Source organism: Antechinus flavipes, chromosome 2 (assembly GCF_016432865.1).
Source record: "Antechinus flavipes isolate AdamAnt ecotype Samford, QLD, Australia chromosome 2, AdamAnt_v2, whole genome shotgun sequence".
Lineage (NCBI taxonomy): Eukaryota > Metazoa > Chordata > Mammalia > Dasyuromorphia > Dasyuridae > Antechinus > Antechinus flavipes.
The window spans coordinates 27,092,482-27,107,000 of record NC_067399.1 but is presented as its reverse complement, the minus strand read 5'-3'; positions in this window follow the sequence as shown (position 1 = coordinate 27,107,000).

Sequence of the window (14,519 nt, the reverse complement as noted above, 5' to 3'; positions counted from 1 at the left end):
AATTATTATTCTATGATATGGACATGGGTCGTAGCCTCTCTGTTTTAATGTTGTGTATCCTTAGATGGGTTAACCTTCTTCTCCTTTTATTTATTTTGTTCTAATCTGCAAAATGAGAGTAATACAATTTGTCTTTCCTTCTTGACTGGCTTAGGGGAAAAAAGATATAAATGGTCTAATGTACATGGGGGGGGCAATCTCCTCGAGATAGAGACAAGATTGTGTGGTTCATTCTGGCTTTTGTAGATGAAAGGACAAGGGACAGAGAAAGAAGAGAATCAGGTTAGATATTTTTACCAGAGGAAAGTGTATTTTATCAAAAACATAGATAATGTAAATGGGAAGGATGTGAGCTAAGGATAGTCCTAGTTAAATAGGATTTGAATTCTAGGACAAAGACTTATGATTTGTTGTTGTTTTGTTTTCTCCTCCTCATCCTCCTCCTCCTCCTCTTCTTCTTCTTCCTCTTCCTCTTTCTCCTTCCCCTCCTTCTTCTTCATCTTCCTTTTGGTGACCATGAAGAGACACTAGGATTTACAAATAGAGATAGGGGGCTAATTATTTCCAATATTCCCTCAGACATATTTGTGAGTACTTTTAGTAACCTGTGGTGCTAGTAGCTCTAAAGCTACTTATCCATTACTTATGCTATTCTAGCCACTATAAAGAAAGCTAAAATAGTTTCTTTCTTATAGGAGCTCATTTCCTAATAGAGCATACAACATGTAACTGCATATATATATACATGCAAGTTATATTTTACTGTTGTTCTGTCTATCACGTCCAAATCTGCATGGCCATAAGGATTTTTGACCATGGATTCTTTCTGTTTTGTTTTGTTTTTCTTTCTCCAGTATGTGCCTATTTTACAGATGAGGAATTGAGACAAATAGGAAATAAATAACTTGTCCAGAGTTTTATAACAGATAAGTGTCTGAGGCTAGTTTAAACTCAGAGCTTCCTGTTTTTAGGATAATTCTCTCTGTCCACTGTAACTCCTAGCTGTTCCACAACTTATATACAAATTTAATAGAAGGTAATATCAGAAGAAAGGTCCTTGGAAAGGCCTTTTGGTGAAGATGGGCTATGAGATGGCTCTTCAAGTCAGCTAAGGAAATCAGTAGTCAGGGTGCAGAGAAGGAACACTTTCAACAAGGGGACAATTACAACAGAGACGCTGAGTCAGAAATTGGAGTTCACGGAATATGAAGGAAATAACAAATAGAAAAAAGTATTTAGATGTAGAATGTATGAAAGATGCAAGGTCTATGAAAACTGGGAGAGGAGAAGAGAGCAAAAGTGTTAGAGGGTATCTTAGGGTCCATGGGATCCAACTACTTCATTCTACAAAGGACAAAACTAAGATTCAGACAGCTTAAGTACCTGGCCTTGGATTGCACATATGATAACAGATAGAGCCAGTATTTGAATCTAGTTACTTTGACTGCAAATGTTGTGTTCTTTTCACTGTAAAGTAATTATCTTCCATAGTCTTGACTCTTATCTCTTGCTTTGAAGTCTCAGCCACTATGATCTTTTCTCTTCCTCTTAATAAGATTGTGCTCCTTTATGAAGACAATGGAGCTAAAATAGAAATTTGGTTCTTCTCCCGTTTTATGACTATATTAATCTTTCAAAAAAAAAAGTAGAGAGATCCTCTACTTGGAATAGCTTATTTTGGCAGGACATAGTTAGTTACACAGCAGAAAACCCAATTGTCAGCAAATTAGGCCTCAGCTCACCCATTTAGAGTTATTATGCTTATAGTACTTTACATTTCTGTCATAAATTATGGCAAACTTGTGCCCTCCCCCTGCTTATTGAGACCTACTGGCGAGGAACTCTATTTCCTGACTGCAATAATTTGATGTAAAAGAAGTCCACAGCAAGTTTATTGCACACCTATCAAATTAGCATCACGCTAGGAGAATATTTGTTGCAGCATTTATGATGTAAAACTGGATGTCCAGTGATTCATCATGCTGTAAAACTACATGTAAGACTCACCCTTAACTGATACCAAGATGGAAATCTCCCCAGAGCCTGTTGCTACTCTATATTCCTTAAAAGTTGTCATTTTCTCTTTTCTTCTCTTTTCTCTTCTTCTTTCTTCTTTTTCCCTCTCTTCTGTCTATCTCTGTGTTTCTCTCTGACTCAGTGTCTCTCTTTCTTTCTCTGTCTCTATGTGTGTCTGTTTCTTTGACTGTATCTGTTTCTCTCTCAGTCTATCTCTCTCTCTTTTTCTCTCTCTTTCTCTCTGTGTCTGTTTCTGTCATTTCTTTATGTCTCTCTGTCTCTCTTTTTGTCTCTTAGTCTCCCTCTCTCTCTGTCTCTCTGTCTCTGTCTTTGTGTATATGTTTTTCTCAATGTATCTCTCTCTTTTCTTAAAGGACTCCGTACAAAACATTGTTATTTGAGGAGGCAGCCTAGGAGTCAGGTTCAAATGTACTATATAGACATTACATAGGAGGATCAATGGGCCATCGGAACCATCTAGGATTGTGGAAACTTCATGGAGTAGGATTCAATCCAACATAGGTGCAACAAATATCACATTGGCCTTCAGCAGCCCCAGTCTTCTTGTTCTGACTTCCCCCTTGCAATAGCTCCTCACGTGTCCCTCACCAAAACACACTCAGGAAAAGAACGCGCAAGTTTTCAGTTATCTATATAAGTAGAACCAAGGGGAAAACTGACTCCACAACTCTACTATATTTGCTCACCTGTGGACTTGCTGTGGCCCCTACTGGAAGATAATGTCATTAAAAATAAACACTGTCTTTTGTATATCTTTGTATCCCCAGTGCCAGCACAATTCAAGGAATAAAACCACTGTTTTATGAATGCTAAGTGACTGACTGATTTCTAGCTTGGTATAGATCAAATCTGACCAAGGATCTTGTCTCAATGATTTGATGAAATTACTTAACCTCTAGACTTCATTTCACTAATCTACAGAATAAGGAGGTTGGACTAGATGACATTTAAAATGCCTTCATTGTCTGTCTCCATAATCTGTTGATTAAATCACTGGATTCCCTTCCATAAAAGATTAATATTAACTCTGGGAAATGAGAGATTTTTTTTTTTTCTATCAAACTTCAAAGTCCATTTTTTTTTCCTTTTAACTAGTATCACTAATTAAAGGACTATATAGTCTCAAAGATGAAAGGGACACATATACCTTCTCCAAACAGTTCTTGGAGCAGGAACACCTACCTACTGTAGGTGTTGTTATCCCCATTTCACACATGAGAAAAACTGAGGTGATAAGAAGTTAAATCTTGAAAGGGGCTAGAATCTATCAAGGATCAATGTTTCTTATCGAAGATTTTGTTGCCCTTTGCAGGAAACAACTATATCTTCTGAGGATTTAGTCTCCTAAAACCCCTGGGTTTTTCAGATTATTAGATTCTCAGAGTAGGAAAAAATCTCAATGATTATTAGGTAACTTCAACCTATAGCACATTGAAAGACTCAGAATTGATTTTACAACTAGAATCTGATCATTTATTAAAGGTATCTAACTCAGTGGTTCCATGATCCTGTTAAAGAATATTTTCTTCTTTTGAAATATTTTTCTGGTACAATTAATTTTTAATAGAGTGGGGTGATTGGGATTAAGGGGCTTGCCCAGGGTGACAGATAGGAAATGTTAAGTAGCTGAAACTGAATTTGAACTCAGATCTTCAGGAATTGAATGCTAGTGCTCTATCCACTGTACCATCTAGTTACCTCTTTAACTGATTTTTTGGATCAAAGAATAGGGCGTGACATTTGTGTGAGGGCTTGGACTGGACTCATGACTTCATTGATAGCAGAGAATTTTAGATAAGGAAACTCCCTCTTCTAATGCAGATGAAATACAGAATTATGAAGTAGACTGGGGCCTTTAGAGGCTTACTTTCTTTATTTAGGTCAACTCAGCCAGAACATGTTAGAGGTGGACTGTCAATCCATGTTTTACTGGTTAAAGAACAACTATCTATCCTTTAAGAAGTTAAACAGGCCTGTATATAGAATATTCATGACCCTGGAATCATGTAATCTCCCTTTGTGACTTCAAATATGGATTCAGACACTTACTAGCTATCACCCTGGAAAAATCGCTTAACCTTATTTAATTCACTTTTTCAATGTCTAAAATTAGCTGGAGAATAAAAGTCAACCACTCCAGAATCTTTGTCAAGAGTACGCCAAATGAAAAGTTGTGAACAGTCAGACATGACTGAAAAATGAATCAACAACACTACTGAAATCTAACTTAACTATTTCTCTCTCATTACTATTAATTTTTATCCTACATTCTTACTAATTCTAATATGTTAAACAGAACATATTAGTTCTGTTTATACTTCTTCTTCTTCTTCTTCTTCCCCCCCCCCAGGCGATTGGGGTTAAGTGACTTGCCTAAGGTCGTACAGCCATGAAATGTTAAGTGTCTGAGGCCAGGTTTGAACTCAGATCCTCCTGACTTCAGGGCTGGTGCTCTATACATTACACAAACTAGCTGCCCCTGCCATACACTTTAAAAACTATACTTTACAGGGTCATGTCATCCATAAAATTGACATGTCTCCTATCTATGACCACTCAAGTCACTGATAATAAACAAACAAATGAATAAATAAATGAACAATCAAATGATGAAGAGAAGTGATCTCTAGAGCATATAATTTAGAAACCTCCTTCCATGTGACACTGATCTATTAATTACCACTTATTTTACCTGATTATCCTACCAGTTCTGAATTCAACTCATTCTATTACAATCTACCTTCAGTGGGTATGAAAATATAAAAATAAAATCTGTGTAATATTTGACAAGTAGGGATCTTATCCAATGGAAAATAAATAATCTCTTTAGTTAAACTATTAAAAAAATTATTTTCATATTAAATAAAAGTTACCGGAAGGTTTATAGAAAGCCAAGGTTTTTGGAGATCAAAAAGGGTAGTAGATTCTAAACTGGCCAATATGTTTATAACCGGCCTACATGGTACATGGGCCTTATGATATATTTCATTTAAGCCCAGTTAAAATCAACAAATATTTTTATCTCTGGTACTGTTATTCATGAATCTTATCCAATAAGGAAATGAGGAAATGAAATATGTCTGGCAAGACTTGATTTTAACAATTCTAAAATAGCCCTCAGGGATCGTTGCTTCCTTTTGTAAGAATCCTTTTATCATCCTTTTTCTAAAAGCTAACATTTGTCCTACACTTAAAAACATAGCTAGGAGGAAAAAAAAAAAAAGAGTATAGCTGAGTAGATCACTTAGAAGATGAAGGAAGCTATCAGCTGATAAATCAGAATCTTAATCCCTTCTCTACAACCTGTTCCCATCCCTAGTAACTGTTAAAATCAAAACAGGCAGTGGGAAGTGTTTTGGAACCTAAAGCGAGAGCCAGTTATTAAATGTTCAAGGTCAGCTTTTAAACCTCAATAATTGGCAAACACTACAAATCAGGAATTGATTTGTTGTTTTAAATGATTATATAAATTGAAGAAAGTAATGGGGAATATGTTAATCATGCACATTCAATTTAAAAGTGTGTTGAGCAAAGAAGTTATTCAGAAAGCTGATTTGCCACAATCCACTTGTAGAGAGACTAAAGAAGCAGGATGTAGTACACTGGAGGAAGAGTTCAAGTGCTTCCCCTGACTTCGCCTTCCTATGGTAACACTATAAGACTAAGTAACAGATGAATTCTTGATTGGATCCCTGGTCCAAGAAGTTTTGAAGCCGACAATGCAGACCCAGTCTTTTTGCTGTACCCATAATTCCTTCTCAAAAAGAAAGAAAAGTGGGGAAAAAATTGAGAGTAAAAAGCTGTGAGGATAGACAGAGGGTATGAACAGCTCAGGGTGACCCATGCACATGCCCTCAGAGAGAATTCAGAGCTTACAGGTTAATGACAGCTGGCATCATATTCCTTAGACAAAGGGACAACATGTTTTCATTAACTCAACCATACCACAGACTTATTTAAACATTTTCCCCCTTAATGCTCTCGAATGCATCTTGTTGCTTACCAATGCTAGAAACTAATTACATTTATTATCTATAGGGAGTTCACTTGTAGTTTCGCCAGAGTAAAAGATTATACAATCCACTCTCGGGATATTAGTCTTACAATATTCTTATGATTAATTATACCTGGATCCCATAACATTTATTATTTAACCACAACAATCATACAAAACAGTGTAATTACTTCCATGCTGATCATCCATCTTTTATGGGACCTTAAAGGAGAAAACATTAAAAAGACATAGAGTGCAGCCACTTTTCATAGCTGTTCATCCCTTGGGAAAGCAAAATGGCATACTGGGAAGAACGCTAGATTGTAATCAAAGATTCCTGGGTTCTAAATCAGCAGCTGGCTGGTAATAGCAATGTGTTCCTTAGCAAGTTATTTAACCTCTCATCCCCTTAGTTTTCCTCATCTGTGAAATGGGGAGAATGTATATAGTAACTATCTATTTGGTCACTATTTTTATTATTTTGTTGTTAATGTTATGGAGATAATCCGGATTAGGTGACTTGTCTAGGATCCCACAGCTAGCAAGTGTTTGAGGCTGAATTTTAACTCATGTTCTCCTCATTCCAGATTTGGTTCTCTATCCACTGTGCCAACTAATTGCCCCACACTAACTATCCTACTGGGTTCTTGAGATAAATAAATGGGAAAATGCATTATGGCACCATTTAATTATTAGTTCTTCCCTTTGCATGCATGTCAGCTACAAAAATAGCATAGCATATTGTGAGGAGGAAAGCTGAAATTGAAACCGCCCCTCTCTAACTCTGGATAAGTGAGTTAACCTCTAGAAACCTCAGGCAATTTTGAAGGTTCTACCTACCAGATGGTTGAGCGATTGTAATCTGTTCCGGTGAAGGGAATGCCCATACCAGGAGTCCTCAAGGCTGACAAAATCACAGATCCTCATGTGTCTGCAAATGTCACCTATTATTGTAAATTATTATGTTAAGACACTCAAGAAATATGCTACATATAATTTCAATTGCTAGTATAGAAATGTCAGCTATTTTCATACTTTAAAATGTCAGCTATTATTCATTCTTACATACCTACATCACTGCAGACTAAGTATATACTCCATGGAAAGACCGCTCCTTCCAGAAACTCATGGTCTAAGAGGAAAGATAAATCTGAGAGCATCAAATAAGACCGGGGTCAGCCCACTGCTTGATTGAGGCCGGGAGTCTCTCTCTGACAGGCTGGAGCGTGTATTCCATGTGATTTGAATTCATCTCATAGTTTCAGATTGACAGGTATTACCAAAAAAAAAATCTAGAATGCAAATCTTTCTGAGTCCCATCATGGTGGGGGATGAAGGGGGTGACTAATGAGCTTAGCCTTCCATATAGCTGGAAAATGGCCCTCTTTTGTCACAGCAAAAGAAATAAGGCTGCCACATAATTAATGACTAGAAGTTTAGAAAGTGCAATTAATTAATTACTCAAGTGATGAATGATTGAGGCAGAGAAAGCACCGAATGCCGACAGAAGAATGGAGTTGCCTGTGACTACTGCATAGCAAACTTTGTGTGAGATAAGAGCCATCCGCGTCATTAGCACTTGGCTTTCCATCATTCATGAAAGTTATGTTTAGCCCAAATACTTGGACCAGTGGTAAGTGAATTGGAAGAGAAAGTTTGCATGCAAATTAGAAAATAGAAATAGAAAAAAAAAAGAAATAAAGAAATAAACTACATAATAAAGGTAAAGACCTGAGTTCAAATATCAAGTAGATATCTACTACCTGTGTGATCTTGAGTAAGTCAATGAATCTCACTTTATCTCAGTTTCCTCAACTGTAAAATGAGGACATAACACTTACTACTTCATAGGGTTGTTGTGAAGATCAAATAAGATAATAGGTGCTTGTGAATGCTTCTTCTCTTTCCCTCCTTTAATGTCACAAGTTCATAGATCAAAAGAGGAAAGAGAACACAAAGAGTATTCAATTCAACACTCCCATCTTACTGATGAGGACACAATAAGGTTTGCTAAGGTCTGAGAGATAGTTCAAGAGTTGGGATTCACAGCAAGGACCCTTTCTAATATCTTCAAGCAAACCTTGAATGACATGGTCTAATTATAGCTGCCATTTATCTAGTTCTTTAATGATTTCAAAGCCTACCTCATGCATTATTTTCTACAAAAGGCCATTATCTGATCTGTTCTCCTTTGTATTCAAAGCCTCTCATTACCTGCCACCTTCCCAGTTTACTCACCTTCACATAGTCCGGGATCTAGTGACACTGACCTCTGTGTTTCTCACACAAAACATCCTAACTCCTGACGATACCCAGTTCCCCCTCCTGACTGTACTTCATGACTCCCTCACCACCAAAATCCTTGGCCTTGTCAAGTGATTCAATATTAGAAATGGATAGAGAAATCAGTAGGAATATAGTAAAGAAGGTATATTACTATCTGCTTTGTCACTGCACCCAAAAAAACTATAGGGCCTTCCCAGCTGACTTGTAGTTGACCCCCTTTTATAACATTATCTTCTCCATTAGAATATGTTTCTCAAATAGGAAAGGCTTTTTCTGTTTTCCTTTTTGTATCCTCAGCACTTAGCTCAATACTTTGTAAGGTTTTAATAAAATGCCATTCATCCTTTCATAGATTCCTTCAATACCTAATACAAATTCTTTTGCTAAGGAATAGCTTTCACTTGTTCCGCCTTCCCATTTTCCTCCTGAACCATTTCCCACCCATTCATATTCCTTTGTTGAATCTATAATATTTTCAAATCTATTGGTTCCTTTCTTGCTTCTTACAAATATGACTATACCTCTTTCCTACAAAAACACATATAAACACAAACACAATATACACATTTCTCCTAATCCTTTTACCATCTCATGATATTCAATAATAATTACACAGAAAGATGTCTATTTTGTGTGTGTGTGTGTGTGTGTGTGTGTGTGTGTGTGTGTGTGTGTGTAAATCCCCTACCATATATGAGATTCTTCCAGGCATGGAGTTACAATGTCAAAATTTAAGGAGTTTCAGTCATCAAGGAACTTGCCCATTCATAAAGAATGAAAGGAGGAGTATATTAAGAAATAAGCATACTACATAGCATAATACTAAAAAAAAATCTAATTTTATTTATTTATTCATTTTAGAGCCATCAAGTAGCATAGTTAGGCTTATGGATTATGAAAACTATTTTATAACATAATTCTAGATGGGAGACACTAGAGCCAAAAGGAACTCTACCCATAACATACACATATTTAAATAAATGAATAATGTATATATGTACATTTATATATGTGTATGTTCTGTAGTTCATTCCTTTCAGTCGTGTCTGATTTTTCATGAACTGGTTAAAGATTTTTTTTTAATGTAATGAGCTCTTTGCCATTTCCTTCTTCGTCTAATTTTGTAAATAAATAAACTGATCAAACAGAGTAAAGTGTTTAATTCCTGTTTATATTAAGTGTCTGAGGCCAGATTAGAACTTCAGAATCATTACTCTATCCACTGTGCCACCTAGCGGCTAAACATATGTACATCCATGGATATTATAAATTGTAATGTACAAATTGGTTGGTCAGATATGGGCTGGTTAATATTAAAAAAAAAAAAAAAGCCACAATTGGAGGTTGACCTGAATGAATGAATGGTTCCAAAAATAGTGACTAATATAGCCATACATATATGTGTACTACATCTAGATATATTCTAGATTCTTTGTATCCTTGGTCCTCAGTAACTACTTTGAGTAGGCTGGAAAACAAGTATTTAAATGTCCCTTGACCAGTTTTGGTCTAAAAAGCTTACAAAGACTATCTTTTAAGGAGTAAAGAATTGCAATCTCGCTCAGTGGAAAGACTATATACAAATAAGATCATAGCACTCAGAAGTATAGAAATAAATGAGTTTCACTGATTTCAATTCAAGAATAATTGATATCATTTGGTATTTTTGAAGATTCATAACCAAACCACAGTGTCCCTTCATTCAAGTCATTCAGTGATTTAAAATATTGACTGAAATAAGGACAAGAAAAGACCTCTATGGTAGGCCATCAGTGATTTACTTTCAGGGTAGTGTGTAGATATTAGTCACTACTTTTGGAGATAGTTATTCAACCAATTCAAATTCCACCTGGAATTTGAAAAAAAAAATTGAAAAAAAAAACACCTGGTTTTGCTATCAACTAGATTACAGCTCATCAACTAATTTATCCGCACAATATCATGAAGATTTATTAAATAACTTGCTTAAAGTTAATTATGATAGATTTATAAAATTCCCCGTACCCTTCATTGTGGTAAAATGCACAAAAATAAAGGTGAATGACATTATTCTGGTATTATTTATTCTTATGGAAGCTCTCCTGGCTTAAGAAGAAACATTATTGTTTTGCCTCTGCAAATGCTCACAAACCATTCTATTAATGCATTACACAATTTTACTAAGACTCAACCCAACACTTCACTCTATAGAAAAATTCATCATCTCCCAAAAAATTGATAATTGAGATAATATTTCATTTCTAGCAACCTGTTTCACTAGCATGTCCTCTGCCTGAATTTTGCATCAGAGGATCAAATTTGAACACCAAACTCATTCATTTTCCCAAATAAAGATTTGTTCTTCTACTAACTTCCTGTTCTAGTAAGTTGCATGAGGCTGCTCCAGTCTCTTTGCCTTGAAATCATTGCAATATTATCCATCTCTTTGTATAGGTAATCAATTTCCAAGAATTATCACACAGAACCTCATAATTAGAAGGATCCTCAGGGGTTATTTAGTCTTAAACAAAAAGACTCTGCAATATACCTAACAAGTGGCGATCCACTCTCTGATTAAAGATATTCAATTATAGGAAACTTATAACATCTTAAAAACAACCCATTCTTCTTTTGACCAGTTCTGATTGTTAGGAACTTGAATTTTTGCAACTTCACTCTATTTATTTCTTTAAATATTGTTCTCTGGGACTAAATCTGGATAGAACTGTCCATGTAGATTTTACAGTATTCAAAGATAATTGTCACTCTCTACAAATGTCTTCCTTTCTACAAACAAAAAAACCCTAGAAATGATTAATTCCCCTTCTTGCTTCTTACTTAGCACATTTGCTTCCAAGACTCAGTTCAACCTAAAACATCCTAGGATGGCTAGAGTCTTCTAACTCTGAAACATCCCTCTAACCAAACCAGCCTCTATTTTCCCATTAATGGGATCTTTCTAGGAGCTGCTAAATGGAGGCTGGTCACACTTCATTCAATCCCCTCTCCAGATTTTGCTAATATGCCCCCATGAAGTTTACTTCTGTCTACTTCCTTTAATGTGTCAACTTCCTCCACTAAAATATAAATAACTCAAGTTCAAAGACTTCCTGTTAGTTATTTTTTTGGCTTCCATTTGTATTCTAAGCACTTTCAACAGTTTAAGCACTTAATATTTGTTGTCTGTCAAACTTTGATGTGCTTTATGACTTTGGCAAATTGATATCTGTGCCATCTATGCCCTCATTCAAATCATTGTTTAAAATGCTAATCAACATGGAACATAACTTCTTAGAGGAACTTCACTGAAAAGCTCTCCCTAAATTTAGGGAACCATTGAGGAAGTGAATGTATCTAATTTTATTATCACCTGGCCCACATCTCTCATAAAGTTTATAAGATCACAGATTTACTTTTTTCAAAGACAAGAAATTAGGCTGAGGAAAAGGAAGTGGTCTGTGTAGAAACTAAAGCCCAGAGCTCCATCCACTGGACCATTTAATGATGGGTCTATCCTAACCTTTATTGAAGATTCCCCTTTCCCAAAAATATCAGAAGGAGGTGGAACTTTTTGTTGTCCTTAGTTTTCCTATTAAGCTTCTGCTTTTGGTCATTATAGGTGGTATTGTATTTTTTATACTTATCTTTTCTTACCTGTCTTATTTCTCCTTTCTGTGCATGTGTTCTTATGATTTTAAGTTCTGTGGTGACTTCCCTGTACAGTTATACTAATCTCTTAAAACAATTACAACTTTTCCTTCAAATTTATGTTCTTTTGTATTTCATAATTTAATTACTTTAGAGTTTATCATCCCTTTTATCAATTCCCCTCTTTATTTTAGACAATTAATTCTACCTACCCTTTCTCCAACCTCTTTGAAATCTGCCCTTCTTACATTAAATGTATACCACATTATATAGTTTTTCCCCTTCTGAATCATCTCTAGTAAATAATTGTTGCTTCTCTATGAAGTTCTCAAGTTTCATCTTCCTCACAAGGTTGTTGTGAGAAACAAATTATATAGTATATATAAAGAATCTTGTAAACTTTGAAATGATCATTATTCTTCTTGGTATAATAAGAGGAATATGATGTTTCCCAAATCTATTCAATATTTCCTTTTTCCCTTCTAGATTGTCTTCTTCTTGTTTTTTTTTTTTTTTTTTTAAATTTGTGACACACTCTTCCTGACCACATGTAGGATTTTCTTGACAAAGATACTGGAATGGTTTGTCATTTATTTCTCCAAGTTATTTTACAGATGAAGAAACTGAAACAGTAAAATAACTTGTTCAGGGTCACGCAGCTAATAATTGTCTGAAGTCATATTTTAACTCAATAAGATGAGTCAGAATATTCCAAGTCCTACTATCCACTGAGACATCTAGCTGCCGTAAATAATCTCAGATAATCTCAAATGAATTCCCCCATTAGCCTTTAGTTAAATGCTCCCTACCATACATTTCTCCTCTGATTCCTGAATTTCCTCATATAGGCATGCTTTTTTAACATATGTTACCCTATTCTTGTATTTTGAATAAGGTGTATTCATTCAAAGCCAAATTCCATGTATGGCTTTCCCCTCGCTAAGTTTCAGTGATAATTATGAAAACAAATTGCTTCCTTTCCTCTAGGTGTTTGAATATATATATAACATATATATGTATATCCATATCAATCTATCTATACCTATCGAGGTATATTTATGTCAATCTTCTATATCTATCTACCTATCTATATCTATATCAATCTATCTATATCTACACCTATCTATATCTATATACAGAGGAGAGAGAGAGAGAGAGAGAGAGAGAGAGAGAGAGAGAGAGAAAGACAGAGAGAGACAGAAAAAAGAGAGAGAGAAAGAGAGAGAGAGGGAAGGAGGGAGGGAGGGAGATTGTGTCTTATAGATTTCTAGGTCTTTCAAATCCTGTTTTTCTACATTGAAACTGTAGCTTTATGGTATCTAGCCTAGTGAATATATGTTAGCAACAAACTCCCTTTCCTTTTTATTTTCAAGCAATAATAATAATATTTGCAAGATGCAGCCTTGTTCCAACTTGTCAGTCTAGCCTCACTATACATTACCTCTGATTTCCAAACTGTGATCTAGAGAAAGTAACCTCTCTCTGTCCTTCCCATATGCTACTACTCTATCTGCACATTTTCAATGTGTCTGTACCCCATGCGTAAATTTACTTTCTTCTCACATCCGTGTCACAGAATCCTTCTTTTCCTTGAAGACCAACTGAAATAATATTCTCCTTTTGAAAACATCCCTTATTCCTTCACATTCTACAACCCTGAGTCTTGAACTCTCTTAGATTAACTGATTTGCAATTATTTGAATGCATTCTCTTTATATGTGTTATTTCATACACGTATATGTGTGTTTGTCCTTGTTGTCTCTTCCATTAGAATGTCAAGCTTTTTTTGGTTAGATATTGTCTCATTTATCATATATGCTCCCTCATGCCTCACAAAAGTATCTGGAACAAAGTAGATGCTTGTTTGATTGATTGATAACAGGAAAACAAATACTGTTTTTTATCCTTAAAAGGAATCAATGATGAAAACACCTGTATCCCAGGGTTTTCAGTTTCTTGATCAAGATTTTAAATTCTTTGCTATCCCTCCCTTCCAAATGCAGTCATCATTTGTGCCCATATCAGTCACTAGAAGGAATTAATTTAATCTTCTTTGTCAAGTCTTTGGAAGTTGCCTTAGACACGTGTTTTTGAAAGACAATAATTTTCTATTATTATTGGGCAACAGCTAGCCCCATGGTTTACTCTTCTCTCAGTAGTACTGTTACTCTTCTCTTCTTTTCTTTCTCTCATTGTGTATTCTCTTTCCTGAAAGTAACTACCTTCTTGATCATTCTTTTGAGGATAAGACATATATCTCCTGTCTCTTTAGTAATCATCACAAGCTTGATCTCTTTTAGGAGGTTTGTTCTAATACACTCACTAGTTCTTCCTTTCTCTTTCCCTCTTCCTTTTTCTCTTTCTGCTATAACATTCTATCACTTCCCAAAGTCCCTAGAGAAGTAAGGTTTCACCTCTGTTTCTTTCAATGTTGCCTTCAATCTTACTTATTGTTTGTTTCTTTAAATATCACTATGAAACTCAAAGTATTGAATGTGGAGAGACAATCTAGAATTTCAATATGAGGGATCATGTTGTCCAATAAGCTGACGTCTAAAAGTAAGTCCTTGGGTCT